The sequence below is a fragment of the Anolis carolinensis genome, chromosome X (assembly GCF_035594765.1).
Source record: "Anolis carolinensis isolate JA03-04 chromosome X, rAnoCar3.1.pri, whole genome shotgun sequence".
Taxonomy (NCBI): domain Eukaryota; kingdom Metazoa; phylum Chordata; class Lepidosauria; order Squamata; family Dactyloidae; genus Anolis; species Anolis carolinensis.
In genome coordinates, this window is record NC_085847.1 from 2,804,065 (window position 1) to 2,822,189 (window position 18,125).

Below are 18,125 nucleotides of genomic sequence, written 5' to 3' on the forward strand. Positions count from 1 at the left end.
CCCATTGTAGGTTATATTCTGCCTTGAGTTTTTGGGTTCTGTGGCTGTGTGGAAGGGCCCGTTGTGTGTTATATTCTGCCTTGAGTTTTTGGGTTTTGTGGGTTATATTCTGCCTTGAGTTTTTGGATTTTGTGGGTTATATTCTGCCTTGAGTTTTTGGGTTCTGTGGGTTATATTCTGCCTTGAGTTTTTGGGTTCTGTGGGTTATATTCTGCCTTGAGTTTTTGCGTTTTGTGGCTGTGTGGCAGAGCCCATTGTAGGTTATATTCTGCCTTGAGTTTTTGGGTTCTGTGGCTGTGTGGAAGGGCCCGTTGTGTGTTATATTCTGCCTTGAGTTTTTGGGTTTTGTGGGTTATATTCTGCCTTGAGTTTTTGGGTTTTGTGGGTTATATTCTGCCTTGAGTTTTTGGGTTCTGTGGGTTATATTCTGCCTTGAGTTTTTGGGTTCTGTGGGTTATATTCTGCCTTGAGTTTTTGCGTTTTGTGGCTGTGTGGCAGAGCCCATTGTAGGTTATATTCTGCCTTGAGTTTTTGGGTTCTGTGGCTGTGTGGAAGGGCCCGTTGTGTGTTATATTCTGCCTTGAGTTTTTGGGTTCTGTGGCTGTGTGGAAGGGCCCGTTGTGTGTTATATTCTGCCTTGAGTTTTTGGGTTCTGTGGCTGTGTGGAAGGGCCCGTTGTGTGTTATATTCTGCCTTGAGTTTTTGGGTTTTGTGGGTTATATTCTGCCTTGAGTTTTTGCGTTTTGTGGGTTATATTCTGCCTTGAGTTTTTGGGTTTTGTGGGTTATATTCTGCCTTGAGTTTTTGCGTTTTGTGGCTGTGTGGAAGGGCCCGTTGTGTGTTATATTCTGCCTTGAGTTTTTGCGTTTTGTGGCTGTGTGGCAGAGCCCATTGTAGGTTATATTCTGCCTTGAGTTTTTGGGTTCTGTGGCTGTGTGGAAGGGCCCGTTGTGTGTTATATTCTGCCTTGAGTTTTTGGGTTTTGTGTGTTATATTCTGCCTTGAGTTTTTGGGTTTTGTGGGTTATATTCTGCCTTGAGTTTTTGGGTTCTGTGGGTTATATTCTGCCTTGAGTTTTTGGGTTTTGTGGGTTATATTCTGCCTTGAGTTTTTGCGTTTTGTGGCTGTGTGGAAGGGCCCGTTGTGTGTTATATTCTGCCTTGAGTTTTTGCGTTTTGTGGCTGTGTGGCAGAGCCCATTGTAGGTTATATTCTGCCTTGAGTTTTTGGGTTCTGTGGCTGTGTGGAAGGGCCCGTTGTGTGTTATATTCTGCCTTGAGTTTTTGGGTTTTGTGGGTTATATTCTGCCTTGAGTTTTTGGGTTTTGTGGGTTATATTCTGCCTTGAGTTTTTGCGTTTTGTGGCTGTGTGGAAGGGCCCGTTGTGTGTTATATTCTGCCTTGAGTTTTTGGGTTCTGTGGGTTATATTCTGCCTTGAGTTTTTGGGTTTTGTGGGTTATATTCTGCCTTGAGTTTTTGCGTTTTGTGGCTGTGTGGAAGGGCCCGTTGTGTGTTATATTCTGCCTTGAGTTTTTGGGTTCTGTGGGTTATATTCTGCCTTGAGTTTTTGGGTTCTGTGGGTTATATTCTGCCTTGAGTTTTTGGGTTCTGTGGGTTATATTCTGCCTTGAGTTTTTAGGTTTTGCGGCTGTGTGGATGGGCCCATAGTGGGTTATATTCTGCCTTGAGATTCTGTGTGGAAGAGCCTTGAGAGAGGGGTCTCAGCCCCCTCCTTGGCTAGAAAGGGAGGGGCCAGGAGGAGCAGAGGAGCGAGGGGGCGTGGCCTAAGACGCCCAAGGCGCTTCAAGCCACGCCCCCTCGGAATCTTCTCCTCCTCGGGCAGAGCCCCCTCAGCCCCCCCCCCCGCCTCTTGTTGGCTCCTATTCAAATGTGGGTCAGGGGTGAGAAGCGCGGCGACGTCACGGGCGGGCAAGATGGCGCCGCGAGGAAGGCGGTGAGATGCGGGAGGCGCGGGTATAATAAAGGCACCGGCGGCGGGCAGCCAGGAGGGAGACACCGGGGCGGAGGAGGCGGCGAAGGAAGAGCCAGAGCCGGCCCTGGCAGAGAGGAAGCATGCCATTCAAAAGGTAAGCCGGGTCCCCATGATAGGTGGGTGGGTGTGTATATCAGGGAAGGGACCTCGAAGGGAGTTTCTCCAGAGATAGAGAGAGCCACGCACAAAGGAGAACGGGGGCTTTGGGGAGAGAACTTCACCATCCCCAGCAGGGAAAGGTGGCAACTTGGCAGCCCCTTTGCAAAAGGGCAAAGACTAGAGGGTGTGTTTGTGTATGGCTTTTAGCTCCGTTTTGGGGCAAACAAATGCTGACCCTCCCTCCCTTCAGTGGCAAAAAGACCAGTCTCTTCAAGGAGACACCCCTCTTCCAAACCCGTAGGCATGACAGAGCTGCTACACTGCCACCGAAAACCCAAATGGTCTGCTTTGAGCCGGATTATATACCAAAGCAGTGTAGACCATCCCGTTCTAGTTCCTCTGGATTCTATAGCAGTGTCGAAGAAGCCCAAGAGATCCCCTGTGCCTTTAGGCAGGCGATTCATATAATAAAGGGACTCCACACACATACACAAATCCCCAATCTATAGAGATGCCATAACAAGGGATTTGGGTCTCTCTTAAAGGGAGAGCCAAGGAAAAGCAATTGTTTCAGTGTTTACAAAAGCGAGACTTGTGATACTTTTGATATATGTTTGAAAGACGGTTTTAATAGATATGCATATTTTTTTGTTACAGTTTTTGTAATACAGTAGAGTCTCACTTATCCAAGACAACAGTTCTTTCCCCCACCCAGGAACCTCCACAGATATATAAATCTTCCTTTCTTAGTTTTCCCATATACAGTAGAGTCTCACTTATCCAAGACTCGCTTATCCAAGCCCCTGGATTATCCAAGCCATTTTTGTAGTCAATGTTTTCAATATATCGTGATATTTTGGTACTAAATTCGTAAATACAGTAATTACAACATAACATTACTGTGTATTGAACTACTTTTTCTGTCCAATTTGTTGTATAGCATGATGTTTTGGTGCTTAATTGGTAAAATCATAGCCTAACTTGGTGTTTAATAGGCTTTTCCTTAATCCTTCCTTATTATTCAAGATATTCACTTATCCAAGGTTCTGCCGGCCCGTTTAGCTTGGATAAGTGAGGCTCTGCTGTATTGTTTTACTGATGTTATTGTCTGAATCTGGCATTGAATTGTTGCCATAGTTTGTAAGCCGCCCTGAGTGAGAAGGGCGGGGGTAGAAGTACAGGTCATAAATAAATAAAAAGGTGCACACCTTGAGCCAAATGGCAAGGCAAGGGATTGAGGGATTGATTCTTCTTGTAGAAGGAATTAATTCCCAGGGAGCTAAAAGACTCACCAAACAGTCCACCCCCCCCCCCGCCAAATCCCCTCCCCTGGTTTCCTTTTGATCACCATCTAGGAAGGAAAAAAGGGACTTTAGCTTCTTTTTGCAAGGCGAGGGACCCTCTCCCCCCTTAAAGGGGATACTTAAAGGGATTCACACACCCACACCCACCCCAATCCTGTATAGATGCCAGGGCAAAGGCGCCTCGCTTCTTTTTGAGATGCCAGGGCAAGGCAGGCTCCCTCCTCTTTCCCTCCCTTCCTAAATCTAGAGAAGGAGGGACCCCTCGATTGGTGATGGGATGAGGGGAGGAGAAGCCCCCCTTTCCTTTTCCCCAGCCACGTTTGAACTTTTGCCACAGCGCTTGTTCTTCCTTCTCTGTCTCTTTTCTTTCAACCCCCCCCCCCCTTTCCTGCATCTCCATTGAGATGGTAGAGACTAGAAAGACACTGGCTCTGCGGGGCGTTGTGACCATTGGGGAAAGGATTGTGGGGGGGTTGGCCACTTGCCGGTTTCAAAAGCATCCCAAAAGCATGGAGGGGGTTCTGGCATCCCGAAATGCCCACCTCTTTGCCTCTTTTCCCCCCCATTGCTTTTGGAGGAGGCCAGAGAATGGGCCCTTGTGTATGCCCATGTGCTTTCAAAGCCACTTATGGCGAACCCTATGCATTTCCAGGGGTTTCCTCAGCGAGCTGCCCCCTCCCGGATTTGGGATCCTATCCAGTTACTCACCAGAGCCCTTTTAAACCCCCCAAGCTCAATTATGAATGAAAACTTTTATTTACAGCCCGCCCTTATCTCCCCGAAGGGATTCAGGGCGGCTCACAACGAAATAAACAAGGGCAAACATTCAATGCCCACAGCAGTACATAAAACAGTTTGAAAACAAATCAATAAATTGTCAAAACAACATAAATAAGCAAGACAATACATAATTATAAACATATTAAATCCTTAAAATTCTACTAAAAATCTCTAAAATTCGGCTAAAATAGGAAGGAGATGGTGAACAGTGAATTAAAAGGTATTATCAGCTAGGCAAGGGTGCATGTGGATGCACTTAATTATTCCTGAAAGGGACCAGGGAGTCCAGGGAGGTTTCTCAGGTCATGCTGCCCTTGTTGTCTCAGCCTTGGCTTTCTTTCCCCCCTTCTGCACATTAGTTCTATCGGGAATTAAGCTCTGTAGAGTTGGATATGTGTTGTCTACCAAATAGAAGTTCCAACTTTGTCAACTTTTAATCTGGGGGTGCTGGATGGGGACACACGGGACCAGGGAGTGTGCCAAAGTTTTTGTGTTTTGTTGAGTTGCTTTTAGTTTGATTGGATGAACGAAATGCTTTCCAGCAAGAGAAATGGCTCTGTGGATCTCTGTGAAGGCTGGTGTTTGCAATTGAAAAACTCCCTTGTTGTAGGATTTGTGTTCTTGCTGTGCTGGGCTCTGGCTTCCATGCGCTTTCTGTTTGGAAAGTGGGCAAAGAAAGGATTGGAAGTGCTCTCCTTGGGAACTTTATGGACAGAAGGATTTGGGCATCTTTTTAGAGAGAAATCAGGGCAGGAATAATAATAAAAAGATTTGGGCACTCCTCAAGAAGCAAAACAAGGACACTTATTTTCTTCTCCTCACCACCCTTGCCATCTCTACTGCCTCCACGCCCCCCTTTAATCAGTCCTTCCCAGCTGGTTTCTTCTTGTTTAGTCATTTTATGAATGCTGTTGTGACATTACCTTGGGTGGAGAGGCCCTTGAGGGAACTCTGAAAATCTTTTTTTTAATCTTTAGAAAAGAGAGACTAGAGTGTTAAATCCACTTTTTGTCCCACATAGGTTGACCCATAGGAATCAGTAGGGCTTACCAAAGTAATGAGTTGACTGCCAGCGTGGTGGTTTGAGTGTTGGACTACACCCCTGAAGAAGAGCAGAGTTCAAATAACATTTCTGCCATGGAAAGCCACTGGGCAAGTCACATTCTCTTAGCCTCAGAGAATAGCAAAGGCAAACCCCTTCTGAACACATATATATTGGCAAGAAACGACTTGAAAGTATACAACAACAACAGCAACAACTCAGGTTGATTTACTCAAGGCTTGTTGCATTTGGTTGCCCCCTTGTATCACTTTGGTTGCTTTTTAACTGTGTGATTGCAGAATATATAGACACACACACTGCTGAATGCAATCTGTTGAAAAGTCCATGGTGTGAGTGCCAATTAGGGCTCTTATTGGAGTATATGGGGGACAGGAATACCGATATGTTTGTTGAAGGGCAAAAGAAAGTGGAAGAAAGACGTTTGGTGACCAGAAAGCAGAAGTGCACACCATTTCATTGAAGTGGAGATGCTTGCACAAGTAAATAGGAAAAGGTTTGTGTTTGTGTGAGAGAAAACAATTTACTTTGAACAAAGATGTAGAGTGCTTGTGTTTTCAGAATCAAAGCACCAACTTTGAAGGCAATAGTCAGGTAGGAGCTGTAAGTGGCTCTTCAGGAACAGGGCTTTTACAATTCTGCCTGCCCCAGGAGGGAAAATGGATTTATTTCCACAGCTGTCCGTAGCTGTTTCAATGTCTTTTCATTCAATGACTGACTCCTGAAAGTGCTGCAAGCACAACAAGAGTCCAATACTACTCTTCAGACAAAACAGTCACTGTCAATACTTTCTATGTTTCATTGCACTTCAACAGCAGTATCTGGGATTGCACTCTAATCCCTGAATTTCTGTGTTTCTTGCATCCAATGAAGTTAGAGTCCTCAAAAGCATACACTGCAACAAATGTGTTAAACTTGAAGGTGCCACAAGACTCTTGTGTTAATTTTAGATTAGTTTGACTTCTGAAGTCACAGGTGGTATATGGGACGGTTGCTATGTATCTTTTAAACTTAGGCATAAATCCTGTTGATATTGGTGGGGTGTACATTTAGGGCTTATCTGGGTGCATCTTTTCTGTCTTTTAAAAAATACATTTCCCAGCATCTTGCTCCCTCCGCTTATATCATTTTATCAACTAGGAATCAAATTTGAGATTGTTCTCTTCTACATTTGTTTGGAACATAAGTGTCTTATTCCAGTCTCAAAAACACATTATTTACACACGTGTCCATTCGTATCTTAAGATGTGGGCACACCCACTCATTTCTTTAGAAAAGTCACCTCAAAAATGGACTTTGAGTGCATGGGTTCATCAGTGCAAAGAATAGTGAGAAGCAGATGTGTGCCTCCCTACAATTGCAGTTGCTTTAGTTTACTGTTTAGGAAGTCCAACACACATGCCAACGTGGGGGTGAATTCCCTTGGTCTCTTGAGATCTGTGTTTGTTGTTGATATATACATTTTCACAAACTATTTTTGAACAAGGATGCTCTGGGTTCTTTGGCAAAAAGTAGCACATGCTCTGGTATAAAAATGTAAGTGGTGTTTGAAATCTAGAATTTAAAGGAGGTCTTAAGCAAAGCAGCAATTTGAAATGAAAGCTGGCATGGACACAGCTACATGTGGTGAAAAATTGTGGCTGAAACCCTCTGAACTGGTATTGTGCTGCCTGTGATGTTTAGTAGACAAACTGGTGTGATAAGGTGGGATGGGATGGGTGGTTTTTTATTGTTTGCTTAAACCTGGAAAAGGGTCCCTATGCAAAAACAAAACAAAAAAACCAACAACCCCGTGTTCTGCAACTCTAAACTTCTCCTAAAGAAAGAATTATATTTTGAAGGAAGAAAGGGAATTAGAAATGCCCTCTAGGTAAGGAGATGGATTTTGTGTGTGTATGTGAGCCAACTGATAACAAAGCTCCTTAAAATTAACTTGCCAGTTGCCTATTCATAAAGGAAAATGAGAGAGTGGAAATGTACATGTAGCCTTGATCTGATACTTGGGTAGAGGATGGAATATGTGAGCCTATATAGTCTGCTTTGGCTTTCAGGTCAAGATTAAACTCGGGATTTGAGTCTGCATTGCCAGATGGGGCCCTCCAACACTGTGCCATCTTGGAGGGGCATCTTTTAAGCTGATTGAGAAAAGAAGACCTTATGGTCATTTCCAAAAGAAAAATGTCCCCTTGCACATGGGTACATGTGTACATCTTTCCTACAGTACTTGTACTTGATTTTTAAAAGATGTTAAAGAAAATGTTTTTGCTTCAGTATCTTCTATTCAATTGAGGCACTTCTGGGTTTTAGTGAGAACTAGAAGCCCCTGCCGCCGAGAGCGCCTTGGTTTCAGCAAGCCAGTAGCAGATGTTGTCTTGGGAAGGTTTGGTGGGCACGAGGAGGGGGAGGAAGAGGCAGAAACGAATTGCATTTGTGATTCAGCCATTATGTGGGCTGTGTGACAGCTTAAGCTCAATGGGGTCTGAAGAAGTGGGGGAAGGGCTGGCGAGGGAGCGGGGTGGTGGTGGTGGTTGTATTTCAGCATGGCTGGACATGCTGCCTGGCTGGACTTGGTGAAAAATTAACCGGAGCTCAGCTGTTCAGTTTCTTACCAAAGAATCCAAGCCCAGCTATGAAGCTGGAGATTTGCCTTAAAAATAACTGAATATTGAAACCTCCTGGCAGTCTTCTATTTATCAGTATTGTTAAATGATATCTGATGAAAAACTGGTTTCAAATCACCTTTTGAAGTTATAATCAAGCCAGTGTATTCTAATCGGAAGTTTCTTATTTTAAAGGATGCTGTAATTTCTGACAGTTGTCTGTCTTGGGTTGGGGCCGTCTAAAGTGTGAGCAGTTCTCAATGCACAGTGTTTTGACTTATGAAATCTGTTGTGGAAGTTTCTGCTGCTTTGCTGGCCAGTGAGACATTTCTCCCTTTCGTGCGTCTGAAACACTCTTGATTTAACTGGACTGGGCTTAACAGCCTTATTATGGGACATACTTTCTCATTGCCTGCAGAAGATCTTATGCCACAAGAAAATGACTGACCCTTTGCCATCTTTCTACAGGCTAAAACTACATTTTTCTGGAATGTAACTATAAAGCAGTAGATATTTCTTGTTATTTTACTGCAGATACTGCGGTAAAGAAGTTGTGCTGATGTTCCATATTACGTTTAAGTCATTCTTTTTCTTTCCATTTTCCTCCTCTGTTTCAGGATCTAAAGTTCCCCAAATTCTTTGAAACAGACTATAAAAACTGATAGTTGTCTACTGTTGAAGGAGCTAAACTGCTAGATGTTCAAACTTGTTGTATTCCCAGGGTTTGGGAATACAAGGGGAAAGCAAAAGTATATAGTAGTCCAAGTTTGGATAGTAAATGGGAAATCCAATGGCAATGAGCTTTTTCCTTTATAACAGGTTCTGAGAACTGTTGGTCTGGCAGATGTTTAGGACTTCAACTTCCAGAAGTCCCACCTAGTATGGCAATGGTATGGGGTTGTGGGAGTTGTACACCAAATCATATAAGGACTAAATGTTTGCCACCCCTGCTTTGATTAGCAGATGGAGACATGGGCATAACATCTTTCCCATCGCCTGCTCCAGAGACAAGCACTGGTGCTACATTCCCCTTTGGCAGTGGGACTATGAGAATTGCAGTTCACAAGGTACAGAGGACCAAAGCTTCCCCACTCCTGTTTTAACCGGAAATGTTGAGGATTGAAGCTGTGCTGTGGATGCAAAGCATGTGTTCTGCCGCTGAGCTATTGACTTTCTTAGGCATGAATTGATGGGAAGTCTGTGGTTCAACTCTTGCCTCATCTAGCCTGGTTGTTTGGGGGAAAAAAAGATCTTGCTCAAACTTTCTTGTTGGCTAGAGATGCCCAGCTCCTCTATTACTGTGTATTTGTCCACTCCCCAGCTTCACTCAGCTCAATATACATGCCATGTACATTCTGCCCCCTGCAATCCCACATATTCATTCTCTCTTAGCTCTTCAAATGCACTTTAATTTAATCTGCAATTATCAAGGCTTTGTGAGTCTATTCTCATTGCCACAATTTGCATCCCTTGCTCCAAAACACCTGTCTGCCAATCATATTCATAGGTGGTTCACATTCGACCCCACTCATTTTGGGGGGAACTCCCAGATACTGCTATTGTATGCCTTCAAGTCATTTATTACTCTTTGCAAACCTATCATGGGGCTCTCTTGGCTGAATTTGTTTAGGGGTGAATTGCAATTTCCTCCCTTCCAATAAGTTGCACTGTATCTATGTGGCACACATTCATAACATGCCCACTGTTTTAACTTCATTGTTGCCCTGAGATGAGGAGAGGGCTAGCTTATTTTACTGTGTTTTTCTCTGAAAAAACTGTATCAGATAGAATAGTAACTGCTGTTTTTTTAAGACAGAAAGAGCAAAGTTGTTTATTTGTAGATGTGTCTTTAGTTGCTTCAGACATTCAAGCATTGTGACTGCTAGGGGACTTAAGTGGCTGTAATGTTTCGTGGCTTGAAGGGCTTAGGAGACCAGCACTCTTTGACTTGAGATGACAGCCCTTGGGCCATCCTTTCAGGAGCAGGCTCTTTCAGCAAGTTGCTTTGATGCACAGGCCAAGTCATTCTGTTTGCTGCTTGCTAGTAGTGGGGGAGTGGATAACTGTTGCCTCCCCCTGCAGTTCTGCAGCATCAGTTTGTCACCAAAGCTGGGCTTCTGGTCATGGTCCACTGAAGCCAAACAAGAGAGAGAGTAAGCAGAATGATGCTGCATGCACAGCTGCCTGGTTAGTGTAAGGTAGGGTGGGAATCATGCCACCTCCCAGTTGTTGTACTGCAGTTCCCAGCATTTCTCATCCTAGGCTATGTTAGCTAGGCCTGTAGGGTGTTGCTGTCCAGCAACATCCCTGGTGTAAAGGGAAGGGATTCACTGACCTTTTCCCATAAGGCATATTTTGCAGTAGGCCAGTGATGGGAAACATCTTTGTCTCCTGATGTTTTGACCCACAGTTCCCATCAGCCCCACCCAGCAGGGAGTTGTAGCCCAATACAGCTGGACGGCCAGAAGTTTCCTTGCTTTTCCACTGAGATTTGGCAACAGTGTGTATTGGAAATGTGTGGATTCAGGGCAATACAGTGACCCTGGGTATAGGCCAGGAGGGAAAGGGGCAAAGTTCCAAAATAAAATGATAGAACAGCTGTGTGGCAAAGCCAATACATTGTTTTTGCTTCACTCCCTTGTACTGTCCAACCTGAAAAACAAGACATCTCTTCCTCTTTGCTGCTAAAACATTGATGGGTGCCAAACGAGTGTCTGAATAGGCTGCACATGTCTTGTGTAGAGTGATGTTTTGTCTTGCCTTCTCAGTTCCTAATATTCCTGTGGAGCTGAAAGATATGTAGAGCTTCTGGCTCTGTTGGTTTTCTTGTTTAGCTTTCTCCAACCTGGTACATTCCAAGGGCATTGAACTGGAACTCTCATAATCTCCAACCAGTAGAACCATTTTGGTCGGGGATGATAGGACTTTTAGTTTGGCAGATCTGGATGTTTCAGGAGTGGAAAGTTAGTTTTGGACATAGCCATGGCTTGCTTATGACATGTGGCTCAACATGAACTGATTTTTCTTTCTCTCTCCTACTTTATTTTAAACTTTTTTAGATCCCTCTTCCTATCAGTGTGTGTATGTGAAAGAAATGTAGTTGTAAATGTGCTTCTGTCAGCTTCTTAATTTGATCAATGGTTGCACGGGAAGGTGGACTTACAGTTGTTATATCTGTTGAGTTGCTAGCAAACAGAAGAGTTCCGTACCTGATTAATATTTCCTTCCATTCAGTCATCTGTTCTCTCACACCAGTAGAATTGTACATGCTGAGAGTGACCTTGTACATGTTCTAAACCATCCACCTTCTAGTTTGTAATGGAACAGAATATTTCACACATTTAAAGTGGATCTTAGCTCGTGAAAGCCTATGCCATAATAAACTTGTTAGTCAAGGCTTCCAGAAAAGTATTTTTTTTAGTAATAAAGGTATCACTTTTCCTCTCCCTTCTGCTTTCATGACTTCATTTGCCATCTCTCCCACTCTGGTAAAATGGACAACATCAAGAGAAAACCTGCCAGCTTCATCGTCAGAGGTTCTCAGATTCAGAAGAGTATGTTGGTGCATCTTGGTTATGCTTGATACTACCCAAGAAGACATTGGTGAAGCTTTTCCCTGAATTCATCTGTTTCACTAGTTTTGTTTAGAAAATCATACGAGAGTGGAAGAATGAGGGAGGGTGTAGTACGAAAAAGATATATGCAAGAAGGGCTAAATGCTGTCAGAGTGTAACCAGCCACATGTGATGAAATGACATCCTAGTCTAGTTGCAGGATGTGAGCCAGCATTCAGGGACCTTTCTCATGCTAGCTGGAAGGGTGACGCAACAAGGAGCATAACTTGTGAATGGTGGTAAATGTGCATTGACTGAACCAGAGGAAGCTTGCCAAGAAAACATTAAAAAGCTAGGAGGGGTGGAATGCATTGTGTTGACTTTTTCTATAGTAATATTGGCCTGCATTATGCCTTGCAAATTACAAGTCCCTGCCCCAGGGAGTTTACAATCTGTAATGGCAGTTGTGGAGATGACACCAGGAAAGTGGAGACAGAGATCAGCAGGGGGAAAAGGGGTATTTCTGTTGCCAGTTGGACTTAGCTACGCTGGGAAAGGGTGGAGGTGCCCATGTGTCTCTGAAAATGGGGGCACTGGAGTGCTAGGAATGCTGAGTGAGCAATAAATGGCCTTGTGTGAATGTAGGGTCTAGTCCAGGCATAAGAGGGAGGAAGATGGGAGCTAATTGAGAGAGTACAAATCTAGGGAACAGATGGAAATGCATGTGGTCTTTGCCCTTCCTTTTTAAGCTATTTACATTTTGGAATAAACTTCCCAGATCCTCCAACCACAATGTTTTCGGAACTATAGTCCAAAATGTTATTTTCCCAGGGTCTGCATCTTGGTGGGTTCAACATGGCAGGTGTAAGTATATATATTTTGACCAGCTTTGAGTAAATGTATTGGTTGACTCTATGGTAAACTTGTCATTGGTGCCTTCCAGGCTTTTCCTTAGAGAACAAAGCTAATTAATGCCACCCGGTTTCCTGAACCTCTCCCCCTCACTGTTGCAGGGGCATTTGCCCCTTTTCTGAACCTTTGTGAAAAGCTGGCTGTTTGTGTCTTGTTTATGTCCCTTTCCCCTTGGGTTATGTGGTCTGGTGCCAGCATTCGGCATGACTCAACACTTTCGGAAAATTCTTGGAAAAGAACTTCCGCTCGCTTTGGGTCAAAATCATTTTGGCAGCGCAGCGGGCTCTGCTGTCTTTTGTCTGCTGATAAACTTGCACAACATTTTTGATGCTCATATTATGGTAACAATTAGAGCACAAAATGTGTGCAAGCTTTCAAGATGTCCAGAGATCCTCTTTAGCCAAGTCATATAATTTTGTACATTTCTTTATGCCCAACACAGACACCTCTGTTTTTTTGTAAGACATGTTTGTGTGTGTTGCAATCCCATCTAAGTGGCAGAAGTGATTGAAAGGATCCGACTTTTTAGGAATCAAATACGTTTTTTTAAAGACTGCCCCAAATAATTGGTGATGATTTGCTGTGTTGGGCTGCAGCTATGGTCTGCTTAACTCTGCTGAGTCCAATAGTGGGTCATTTCTCATCGGATGTATTACAGATATCTTGATTTTTAAATTGGAATTTTATAACCTAAGATATATTATAGATGTCAACTTTGATAAGATTTGGGGGAGGGGGGTTATATGTGTACCTTCAAGTCACTTGTCGACTTATGGCAACCTCATGAATTTCCTAGGGTTTTCCAGTTCTTTCCTCTGATATGTAGCCTATAGCACCTGGGATTCATTGGTGGTCTTCCACCCAAAGACTGCTTAGCTTCATGATGAGACAGGATGCGGTGTCTTTATGGTATTTAGGCTGGGGGAACACGTGGTTACTTTTTATTAATGTAGAGTATGATTCCCTTATTCACAGACTAGGAGCTCCCGGTGGCCTAGGGGATAAAAGCCTCGTGACTTGAAGGTTGGGTTGCTGACCTGAAAGCTGCCAGGTTCGAATCCCACCCGGGGAGAGTGTGGATGAGCTCCCTCTATCAGCTCCAGCTCCATGCGGGGACATGAGAGAAGCCTCCCACAAGGATGGTAAAAACATCAAAACCATCTGGGCGTCCCCTGGCCAATTCTCTCACTCCAGAAGCAATTCCAGTTGCTCCTGACACGAAAAAAAAATTCACAGACTAGATATTCATGCTTAAACTTACTTAAACTCCAAAAAAATTCACTACTGGAATTATTTGTGGACCTTTCTTGGTCTGGTGTGATTCTATGAGTCTAGACTTCACTGCTATTAATTCCTTTTAAAAGTAACTTTCTGTGTTCTGGAGTGACCTTTCCAATACATGCTTGAGTGGGTTTTGTAAACAGCAATAGGCTCTTGACAATTGTATCACCCTTATATTAATTGGGTAGAAATGCAGTCAGGAGTTAATATGTGAGTTCCAGAGGTCATGCAGCCGATCAATGAATTAGTCTTGTTGATAGCCTGGATGTACAATTGTGACTTAATGTTGGGATGTATATTACAGCATTCCCCTAACATAGCATTTTCTAGAGAGGCTAGAATATTGCTTTTATCAGCTCATGTAAACCAACCAATCCCCAAATGAAATGAATTGCAGTAGTCCAGTCTTTCAGTGTTTTCCAGTGTCTGCTTCAACATGACCAGCCTATTTCGGATGTATTGATTCCTTTGCGAATACCACCGAACTCGCAGCAACCCCAATAAGTATACACAAGTCTACAGCTTTCGTGTAGCTTAAATTTTATAGTCCAACAAATCCAAAACCTTCCTTGGAAGTTATTTTTATTGGAATAATTGGCAGTTTAAAAGCATAGTTATTTAGAAAGATGCACTACCCCTTCCATTATATAATTTTTTGGGTGGGGGGAAAGCATGATGAAGCATTCATATTCTAATTTCAGCATGCCTCAAAGAACTGTACCTTAAGGAGAGGGAGAGATTTCTTCGTTTTAACTGTTTAAAAAGTAATTTAACATGTTTCAACTGCCCAATTTTAGAAGAGAGTTAATGCGTGTTTTGAACAATTCTCTTGATGCAAATGTGCTTCATAAATGCTTTGTGTATCTAAATGTAATGAATACTTAAACGAGATGAATGCTATAGCTGTGATTAATCATATTGACTTTGCTGAGTCTTCTTATTTCATCTGGACTTTCTGACAGTTGTTTCCCCATGCGATCTACAACTTTCTTATGCAGATGTGTCCAGATTTGGCACTAGAGCATTCCTCCATCTTAAAAAGTATGCCACTGTGCTTTTAAGCATGTCATTTCCCCAAGCATTGCTGATTTCTCACTTATGATTGTTCAAGGATGTCTAAAAAGAAATGCCAACCCCATAATTATCAGTAGGAAGCAGCAGATAAACCCCACACCTATTCGCTCCTGATGGTTTGTCTTCTGGTGGCATGCCATGGGCTCATACGCTCCCACTTTAATACCCATCATTTGCTTGTCCAAACCAGGTTGGGAGGGCGGGCGGGATGCCACAGCACTGTTTGAGCAAGAGTTCTGGATTGAAGTCAAATGGGAATGTGTGGAGACACTGGCTCCATCCTGGGGTTTGTACTTTGATCCGCAACTTTACTTTGTTTTCTGGTATGGTAGCACAATTGAAAATGGTCTCTCCATTGAGTAGCTGCTCGAATCAGGCCCTATATTTGTTCTTTTAAAAAGACAACCAAATAGATTAAAAGGTATTGAATATTTTGACAGGTTTGAATCGTTGACTTTTCTCCTTTCTCCATTCCTGGATGGTAGAGAGTATTAGTTTACTTGCCGATGCAGCTGTAACTGAAACCAGCCTCTTTGTATTTCTAGCTTTCAGGAATACATGTTTGCTTTCGAAGAACAAGCACAACAAAGGTATTTCTCACAGACTGTGCCAGAATAAAGGATTTCTCTTTAATGAAAGCAAGTGAGAGAAGAAAAAGAATAGAGCAACATTGCTGTGCTGTTACTCAAACACCCCCATCCACTGTTTTAAAATGGCAAAATGTATCTCAGGGTCTGCTGTGATAAAGGCCTGAACAATATTGGTATAACTTTGGAGGTTTTTTAATTGTGTGACACATGCGGTTTTATTTTGGCACACAAGTGAATTAGGGGTGAGGATCATTTGGTCTTTCAGATATTTTGGTTTACAGCTCCCATCACCTTCACCCAGAATCATCAGTGGTAAGGATATTGGGAGTTAACTCAAACATCTGAAGAGCAAAAGTTTTCAAAGAGTATGACCCTAAAATAAATGTCCTCCACTTAGGAGGCATGGAAGTATATGTAGCGATCAGTGGGGTATTGATAGAGTGCGATACTTAGAAATCTATTGTGGAGTTGCGCAGAGGTATCATACGCCAGAGGCAACTTGAAAGCACATTACAGCAACAAAGATCTTGGAAATCTGAAATTATTCTGCCCCTGAAATAAATTAGAACGGAACTGGATATATCTAGGCATCGGGAAGTAAGGACTTGGCATTGTTTTTGTGCTTTCGAGTAGTTTGATTTATAGGGACCCTAAGGTGAGCCTATCATGAGATAGGTTTGTGCGACTCGCCCAAGGTCTATAGAGATATAAATCTACAGGTATATAGATTATCTTCACCCTCCTTGTTTGAGAATGGGAAAAAAGAATAATGGAATTCAGTCAGGACTTTTAAAAGTTGCCATAGTGGACTTCTACACCCAGAATTCTGAAGTTTAGGTGATTCTGGGAGTTCTGTTCACAAAGGAACTATTTCTAGGTCTGACTGAATTGTGACTCCTTCTTCTTCCAGTCTCTGGATTCAGCCTTCAGGGATGTAGATTAAAAATCTGTACTGTGATGGAACAGGCTGCCAATGGGGGGGGTTGTGGAATCTCATTCTTTGGATGCCTTCCAGACAAGGTTAGACATGTGTCTGCGAGGCTTTGAGGAGAGGGTAAACCTGCCCCAGGACAAAGTATCGGACTTAAACACCCAGCTGGAGCCTGTTGAATGATTCATTTTGTATAATTCAAGGTAAGAAGCTGAAGGGGCCTGGTTGAAGGGGCATCCCCATAGCTAACATCTCTTTGTGGAGGCAAAGCATAGAAGTGTCAATTTCACATGTTTATTCCTGTGAGGGGAAAACTGGAATTCAGGTTTTGGGGCGTATGAAGCTGCATCATTTGTATGGGACTTTTTGCTTAAGTTTACTTTATCTTGGCACAAGCAGCTGTCAGTGGACTTGCTTGCATGCTGAACCCATGGTTTTTCCTCATAAGAGTGAGACCATGCATGGGATTCATCTGCCAAGTAAAGTATGGTGTGTGCCTGCAAAGAACAGGATATTTGGAGTTGTGTTTGACAGTGCTTTTGTTGGTATCTAGATAGTGAAGCTTGTTTGTGTGTTCTTGCACAGTGTCTTCAAATTCTTCATATCCGAAGGTTTGAAACACCCAAAGAGTTCTCTTATGAGATATATTCCTAAGAGTGACCTCTTAGCAGCACTATGCATTTTCAGATGGTGGATTAAGATGTGGCTTTTTACAGATATCTTTGACAAAGCAGCTTGTCCCTCTCTTGACACTGTGTTGGGAGTTCCTTGTGGTTTGCTGCTGCCTCACTTTGGTTGTGGCTTCGTTGTTTCTTTTAATCCAGGACTGTGAAACTTTTGCATACATACACGCACACACAGACACACAGATCATGAACATCTCCATCTCCTATTATCCCAAACAGTTTGTTATCATTACAAGTCTGATGGACACTTAAGCCCAATAGCAACTGGATGACCACACTGCTGAATTATTTACTTCTCTTTCTACTGTTCTATTTTTTTGTGTTTTTGTAGCTTGTTTTTTTTCTTTTTGAGATCTGATTTTAGCTTGTTGCAGCTTGCTCTGATTTTATGTTTTACAGTGTAGAGCTCACCGTAATGCTGTAGCTTACTTAATCCTCACTTCTCTTAAAAATCTAATAGTGCCTCTCATAAACCTAAGTGAGAAATGATGAGATGCACTGGGGCAAAAAATCAATTTTCCTCTTGGTGTTCGGTGTTAAAGGCTTTGGGAAGCTGAAAACACAAGAGGGCAACAAACAAAATGTATTGGCTGAGATCCTCTTCAGTCCCAATGAATGGGGAAATGCATGCAGAAGGGGGGGACCGGATATTACTTGAAACAAGGCGCAACACTCCAGGAGCATTCTGATACTTCACTGAAAGTGTATAACTTAGAGGGGTAGTTGGTGTAGTGCTCTTGAATCTGAGTAATAGTAGCTAACTAAACAAAATAACAAGTCATAAATACCATTTATTGTTATTTTGCTATTGACAGCAGCAATCTATTAAAAGGAAGAGTCTAGTTGGGTGTGTTCTTCCGTAATGTTTTTGTGCTCATTAATTGTAAACATAGGAAGCTGACTTACTTGGAACAATGCTGAAGAACACCAGCTGCCACTTTTCCTTGATGTCTCCACAAATAAAAAGGCTAAAGATTATTGAAGTGGACCGTGACCTCCATGGTTTTTCCTGCAATTACATCTCTGTGGGCCAGCCTCACTTGGGAATCTGGGAATAGCTGCTCTCACTTCACTAGCCAATGGGATGGCCAATTTGTTTGCACCACCTGCAACTGTACCTCAAAAAGCCTGATTTGGCTATGGTGGTTCATGCCTTAGTTACATCTAGATTGAACTACTGCAATTTACTCTACGTGGGGCTGACTTTGACAAGCTTTTGAGAATGCCTAGTCCCTATGATCTATGAAATTATTATGCAGCCT

The 18,125-nt window shown here is 42.9% G+C and overlaps 1 protein-coding gene across 1 annotated transcript in view; it reads left to right on the forward strand.

Moving 5' to 3' along the window:
* Positions 1-1,880: 1,880 nt before the first annotated feature.
* The window catches only part of hic2 (HIC ZBTB transcriptional repressor 2), a 75,603-nt gene continuing 59,358 nt past the window's right edge, over positions 1,881-18,125 (forward strand). Inside the window, exon 1 of the mRNA XM_008117354.3 lies at positions 1,881-2,086. The gene's annotated coding sequence lies outside the window, so the exon portion shown is untranslated. The remainder of the gene's footprint in view (positions 2,087-18,125) is intronic.